Source organism: Lactuca sativa, chromosome 6 (genome assembly GCF_002870075.4).
Source record: "Lactuca sativa cultivar Salinas chromosome 6, Lsat_Salinas_v11, whole genome shotgun sequence".
Taxonomy (NCBI): Eukaryota; Viridiplantae; Streptophyta; class Magnoliopsida; order Asterales; family Asteraceae; genus Lactuca; species Lactuca sativa.
Window position 1 is genome coordinate 73,240,027 of NC_056628.2, and position 8,358 is coordinate 73,248,384.

Consider the following 8,358-nt stretch of genomic DNA (forward strand, 5'->3'; position numbering starts at 1 on the left):
CCAAAATGCAACTCTGCTCAAAATCTCCACAATCACTCGACCCATAAGGGTTAGGAAACTAAGAATCACCGGATCCCCGATCCAAGCCCACTTCGTCCATTCCGGACCGACTGAGAGATCCATTCTCACTCTCAGAGCAACTCTCACAAGTTCTCCTCCTGTCATCACACCCACATGCTGAACTAACCCCAACACCCGCAGGTTAGAAGACCCGATACACTGATGATATCCTCGAACATCTCCCAAGATGAACCACTACATCCACCCTACACCCTGATCAGAATCACACTGGAAATTTAAGATTCTCTCTCCCTCTGCATCCCTTCCGAGCCTCAACAGACATCCCCAACCCGGATGGGTTCCTATTTCGCTGCCGCGAACACGATGCTCAAAGCCATACTCGAAATACTCTAACCATAACTCTGTTCTGCAGCTTTCATTCTCGTGAACTTGCACCCCCTTTCGGAGTTACACACCTTTCTCTTTTCCTTCCAAGGGACCCTCTTGGCCATAATGCCACTCCAACCGGTGCGACGGTGCTTTCCCCAATCGACACCACCCTTTTTTTTGCGTGACTGCTATTCACATACTCTGGTTCTCACTGCAGGGCTCTCAATCCCATGCACTCTCTCCACTCATCAAAATCACTGCCTCAGCTAACAAGATCACTAACCCGGGGCCAGACCTTCCAATGCAATCACACTGTAACATACACGATCCGCAATCTCAAACTGATCCAGCAATACCAACAGAGTCTCCAGCATGACTGGACCGACTCTCATAACACATACTAGCCACTCGAGGCTATATCTCTGTGGGTCCGTACACCCAAACTCTGCGAACCCTCAGGTTCTAACGCTGGGAACCTTCTGGTTCCAGCTCTAGAAACATGCACAACATAATCCCGTGGGATTAATGCAGTACAACTCATCACGTACCTCAAACATACAAATACTCTGATCGCATAACCCCAATTACTTACTCAAGCTTGATCCCGACCTCCTCTCAGGCCTCCACAATCAAATGCCCTAGGTCTGTATCCCGCCCCGCATACTCGACACCCGCTCTCGTCGGCCTATACTCTGAGTTGACAACACTGCTGAATCCCAACAGCTAAGCACTTTCACATACACATCGATCTCCTGGAGAATTCTCCAATTCTCCCCCACTAAAGCACTGACTAACTGCCATCGATCGTCATTAATGACCTTTCAAAACAATCCTGCATAAAGAGAACATTTACACACTGACTGCTTCCTACCAACATAAGCGACCCTCGGCAACACACATCTCCTCCCTGATCAATCCACTCAAAAGAATCCGGTCTTTCCATTATCCCTTTTACGACTGCAATTGCTACCCGACATTCAACCCAGTGCCGCATTTCCACTAAAAATCCTCACGAACGATGACCAACGAAATCCCCAAACAATAACCCGTAACCAACCCACAGCCTGCCAAAGGATGAATACCACGTCGAAAACCGCACAGGACCACCGGCACCAAAACACCAAACTATAACCATACCAATCCATCAGGGAACAACAATGCCAAAGCGAAAACTTGAAGTACCAATCCGTAACTATGCCCAACCCGTGAAACAACGAATACCGCATCAAAATCCACACGAAATACCAGCACGAACGATACGTCACAATCAACACAAGCCAATCAAGACATTAAGAAAGCCTTATACCCGCAGCTGCCTCCGACACTGCTCCGTCTCCCTCCGCCGCAAGCCGATAAGCACGACCCTGAGCCCTTGAGCTCCGCTCCATCCTGTCCTCCTCCTGAACTCCTCGAGGTGGCCGGTGCTAGAGCCTGCACCGGTCCTGCAGAAAGCTGTGGACGGTTGACCCTCAAATGTCCAACCTGCCGACACTGATAACAAATCCTCAAATCCCGAATTGGCACTGACTGCCGACAATCCCGTGCACCGTGCCCCTCCTTTCCGTACTTGCGGCATGCACCACCGGACCAGCAAGCTCCGGTGTAACCCCTCCCACACTTCCCACAAGTGTGGCCGCTCCGATCCCCCATTCTAACATCTACGGTCCTGAACCGTTTCGGCGCCGACTGCGACTGCATCGGGGCCTGCCTCAGCTCACGCAACTGCAACTTCAACCTCTAACTCACGCCACATGGCGGCCTCCTGCAACTCCAACAAGGTCTCACACCTCCGCGCAGACACGAACTGCCTGGTATCCCTCTTAAGCATACTCAGATATCGGGACATCTGAGCCTGCCCCGAAGCGAACTCAGGGCAAAACATTGCCCTCTCAATAAACATCCCGGTGATCTCAGTCACCGACTCCAAATCCTGCTTCAGCTCGAGGAACTCCCGAGCCAGTCTCTCCTTTTCATCCCGCGGAACATAGCGAGTACTGAACATCTCTCTGAATCGATCCCATGAACCGCAGCCCTCCGTGCATCGGAAAATGACCTCGTAGTCAATCTCTACCAATCCTTCTCTCCTAGCCTCAACAGGTTCAGAGCACACTTCACCCTCTGATCAGCAGGGCATAAACTCGTGGAGAAATACCCCTCCACGTCTGATAACCATCTCATAGCAACAATCGGGTCCTGAACTCCATCGAATGTGGAAGGCTTTGCAGAATAGAAATCCCGATACTGAAAACCCCGACTAGCCCCTTTCTTTACCGTTGCTACAGCCGTTGTAACTGCCGTGGCAGCCGTCTCTGCGAGAGCCGCATATCGCTCATCAAACTACTCAATCATAGTGGTCCTGATCGACCCAAACCATTCTGGCAACTCAGCCCGTAACAATGCAGCAACCTCATCACGCAGGATCTCGCGAATCCTCGCATCCCGCTCGCTCGTGCTCGTCCGATCGATAACCTCCGACGGCACCGATCCACCCGGAACTCGTTCTCCAGCTCCCGATCCTGATCCGGATCCACTATCGTCATGCCTCGAGTTCTCCATAATGAAGACACCCTACCAATCTCAAATACTTCCCAAAATCCTGGGATCTAACTCTCGCAACCCCACCCTAGAGACCATGGTTTCCCTGATACGCGTATGGGTCCTGTGCTTTCAGTAGTACGGGCCCATACTACCTTCCACACCTACCCATATTTGTATGAAGTACTACCACAATACCCTAGGGAACATGCATAACAACTATCAACCCTCCCCACTAGAGGAACACTGAGAATATCCCATAAGGGACCCTAGGCTACAGGCATCACAAATCAGGCAACATTATCATGAATTCCTGAAGATCCCTAGCCTAACTCTAGCATGCTGTGCTATCAAGCTCAAATAAACAATATCAAGTATGGTATCTTGGGGTTACTTACTGGCTCCGGCTGATCGTACCTCCGCGTCCTCCTTTACCAAATTTGAAAACCATTTTGATTTCTAATTTTAATTTCTCTTTTTAAAATCCTCCTCGATTTGAGACTGGAGTCACACGAATGTTTCCCCAGTTCACTCAAACCAAGGCTCTGATACCAACTTGTAACATCCAAAATTTCGAAACAATTAAAATTTTTCAAAATCACCCATTTTATTAACGTTGTTACAAAAAGGTTTTCAATACATTATTAAACAGAGTAATTTCCCAGGTTCATATTATAAAACATCAATGCGAGGAACGGTACGATCACGCCTTTGCCTTGCCACAGACTCTTGAGAACCTGAAACATAAAACCACAACTGTAAGCCCGAAAGCTTAGTGAGATACCCCCAGAATACCAACCACATATACGCCTTTCCAGGCCCTGACCTTCCGGTCCGTCACACAACATAATCGCCTTCCGGCCCGTAACATATTGCCTTCCGGCCCATAATATAATCGCCTTCCGGCCCATGACATACATAGCACACATATAACAAATCGCTTACCACATATAGCATACATATCACATATCATAGCATTACTCTTATAAGATACCAGTCTAGCCGGTCACTGTCATAACATTACTCTATAAATCAGTCAACATACTAAATGCATACATTCGTCTTTCCAGGCCATGACCTTCCTATCCACATAGTAATGCCTTCCGGCTCATAACATATAACAACTTACAACTACCCGGATTTCCATCCGATAAACGGGTCGGCCTTAGTGCCATAAACCCTAGCGATATAGTGAGGATAACTCACCTCGAAACTGCCGACTGAACAGATAGCTCAAGCTGCTCCGATCACTGATACGATCTCCACTCCTAGATAGTCACCAATGCACTGAACTCACACAATAACAACAATTACCAAAATATCCCTGGAACCACTGGTCAATCATTGATCAAAGACAAGGTCAAAGTCAACCCCTGACTGACCCTACTCGTCGAGTCAACCCAATGACTCGCCGAGTCCCCATACTCAGAACTTTACTTAACCCGCGACCTAACTCGCCGAGTCACCCCAAGACTCGCCGAGTTCAACGACTCTGAGTCTACTCGTCCTTGACTCACCGATTCCTTAAGATTCCCTTCCTACTCGTCGAGTATCCCCCTTTTTACTCGACGAGTTCCTCCTGGAAGAATCGCGGGGCCACCCCGACTCAACTCGCCGAGTCTGAAGAACAACTCGACGAGTCCCAGTTATTCTTCAAGCTACTCGCCGAGTCTGTTCATCAGACTCGTCGAGTCCATGCCATGCAGTCGATCAAACTGCTTCCTGAGATAAGTATTGTTCCGAAATACACAAGCATGGGACCTTCTGGACCTCTAAGGTCCTAATACAGGGTTATAGTCGTTTGGGTAACAAGGGTAACACTTAATCTAATCACAAGGGGTTCCATAAACCCTAATTCCATAACACATCAACATAGCAGAGGATAATTCGAGTTCTTACCTGAATAATGCATCCTCTGTGTCCCCAATCCTCAGAATGTGACTCCCTTGCTGTTCCTTTAGCCAATCCCTTCTCTTTCTTGCACAACAATTCCTCCAAGATCAATAATGGCCCTAAGACCTTGCTCCAAATGTACCCACTCGATTTAGGGTTCTTCCCAGAAGGCTAAACTGAACAATGACGGCCAATGAGTGCCTCTTATACGTCCCAAACCTGAACGGTTAGGGTTTTCGCTAAACATCGTAGACTCGCCGAGTCCATATCGGACTCGTCGAGTCCAGTCGCGAACCCGCGACCCGGTCTGTGCTCCTACTCGGCGAGTCAAGGCTCCAACTCGCCGAGTCCCTTCTTAAAACACCCCCAAAACATAATTATATCAATATTTGAAATTCCGAACTGTCAACACCAAATAACACCCAATTAATAATTGGGTTCTAACACATAACTAAAAATACATGCTTTGGATAATTACTACATTACCCCTAGCTTGGCTTACCCAAGCCCAAGGCCCAAACCATAGGCCCAAAGTCAACTAGGGACTCAAAGCCTAACACATGGCCCAATTTTCCAAATTAGGCCTAAGCCCCTTACATGGGCCTTACCCTAGGCCCATTAAATATTCTAGTCTAATTGCTTGACTTTGGATGGCCCATTAATAACCCGATCATCAAGGCCCAAAAAGGAAGGCCCAACAATAAACCCAAGTGAAATTAGGGTTTCACATCAAATGATAACTAGGGTTAAGTGTTTCTTACTTAACCCGCTAAGGACTTAACACACTAGGGACTTAATCCATTAAGTCTATTATTGCTTTGATTAATTTCTGCCAATGACTATTATTTAATATTTCACTTATTAAATAATTCTCGTGTGTCCTTGATAAATTCCCAAATATTAATATTTTCTCAATTAGCTCATTAAGGACTTAATCCATTAAGTCCTTAAATCTACTAGATAAATGGCATGGAATAGTTTGGGCTTAATTCACAATCCAATCCCAATGGCCCACAAGTGGGCCCAACGAGTCTAAGGCCCAATTAATCACAATTAAGGTTTTCTAAACCCTAATTAGGGTTTCCACTCAAACATGGCCCAATAGGCCCAAATCAAATCTCTAAGCCCATTAGGGTTTGCTAGCGGGGCACCACCCTCTACCACCTCGGGTAGTGGTGGTCGATGGCGGCTCACGGCGGCGGCCACCACCTTACGGTGGTGATTACAACTAATTTTATTATTAACCAAAATAATTACAATTACAATGTTTGATCAAAACATAACCACACACACTAACACACTAACTAACACACACACACTGCCACACCATGGTGGCCGGCGGTGGTGCTTGGCGGCAGCCACCACCTCACGGTGGTGGCGGTGGCTATTCCCGGCTTTCCGATCAAACAATCCCAATCATACATCACTAAAATAACGCACACACACACACACCCTTATGCTTGGAAAAGTAACACAACCACCACCTGGTGGTGCTTGGCGATGGTAGAACCCCGGAGCGACGGCAGCAACATCGTACATCAGTTGCTCGGAGTGGCGGCGGCCACTCGTCTGTTGGGAAACAATGGCGAAGGGTGGTCCGAACGACGCTGGAACAATCGAGTCATACTATGAGCAGCGACAGAAAAAGAAGGAGGAGGATGGCGGAACAAAGGCGACTCACACCGACCCGAAAACTACGTCGTCAACTGCCTTCGCTCGGAGCTAAAAATCTATTACGCTCGGCGGCTCAGCTGATCGGAAAAACGCGACCAAAAAGCGACTGCGACTGGGGTCACGCATGGCGACTGAGGTGCTCACCAGAGGTGGGTTTCGCTTCTTCTAACCACTATATCGGGAAGTCACGGTGGCGGTTGGCGTCTCCCGGCCTCGTCGTCGACTGATATGGCGGCCCCACTGTGGTCTTGTTTCTATGGCTTCACAGACGAGGAAGGCGGCGATGTACGTCGGAGAAGGGTGAGATCGGCGGCTGGAGAATCCCGACGATGGCGGCTGCAACATAAGGGGCTTAGGGCTAGGGCATGACTGGTAACGAAGCTATATACCCCGTCCCCCACCAAATCTTTGCCATAACGTCCACTTTGGCCCCTCCCCCAAGAAATTCCTTCAAAAGAAGTCTATAAGTTACCAATTAAGCCCTGCCCTTTCAGTTCCTTTACAAATTAAGTCCAGATTTACTAAAACAACTCTCCCCCTTGAGAATCTTTGCAAAACTAATCCAGGGTTTACCTTTTTAACCCTAAACTCCATAATTATTTACAAATTAGCCAAGGAATTATATCTATTAATTTATTTAAATAAACAGGGCGTTACAACTCTCCCCCACTTAAATTAGATTTCGTCCTCGAAATCGATCCTTATCATACTTTACTTGCTAACCACTCAAGTAACATGGTCACCAACCTGGGCGCACCCTAACCTTCTCGAGGTAGCTGTGACCAATCATCACAAAGCCCTAACATTTTCAGGCGAACTAATCCCTCGCAAGAAGCTCTCATGTACTCTGTCTGACGTTTTCTATCTCTAGATGATCTGAATCCCTAACAGACGACTCATACTGAATCATTATAGCTAAACCCTGCGGGGGGTGAATAAGAATTAATCAGCAATCTCTTACGCTTATCATACATGAGATCCTCAAATACCATCACTGATGGAGACCAAAAACTGTCTGAATCCCTGATCTGCCTGAAAACACTGAACTGTCTGAAACTATATGCTGCCACATGGCTGCTTCCCGACAGCTACCGAGACCTACCGGGTCTCAATTTTTCCACCAATCATCTGAAATATCGGGTTCCAGCCCAACTACAGAGCCAAATGACTCCCTACTTAGCCGCCTCGCACAACTTCTGAACGAAATCCTTCTATGGATCTAGTTGCTACTAGTTATCTCGTCACTGTGGCCCTAACGGCCTTCTGCTCTAACTGATTGGTTCCATGCGTCGAATCCTGACGTTACCAAAACCCAAAGCTAAACGCGATTGCTACATGATCATTGGTAGCCTTATGTTATAAATGACCTCAAGCAGTCCACTGCTTCTCTGCTCTCTTCTCTGTAGTGGCGCTTCTACAGTCTTATCACTAGCTTAACCAGGTCTAATCCGTATGGGAAATCCCGAAATCCAATCCATGGATTTCCATATCCTTACTGCTATACCTGAATGGTGAGTACTACTGATCTTTCTGCGTACTATCATCGCACTCACGCTATCTACCCACCTAGTGAAGGCTGCGGCTACACCCACAGACTCACATCACTCTAGTACTATATGCTAATCTTGTGAATGCTACGACTATACCCGCAGGCTTACAACACTCTGATGCTATCTGACTACTAGTGAATGCTACAGCTACACCCGCAGGCTTACAACACTCTGATACTGGATCGGACACGCGCTTGCCCCGCACTCAACTGAACTCATGTCCTGAATGGAATCCCAAACCTGATTCCCTAAGGCTTACTAGTAACATCACGAGAACGCGATCTCCTTATTGGCATGTTTTTCCGAACTTCCATCT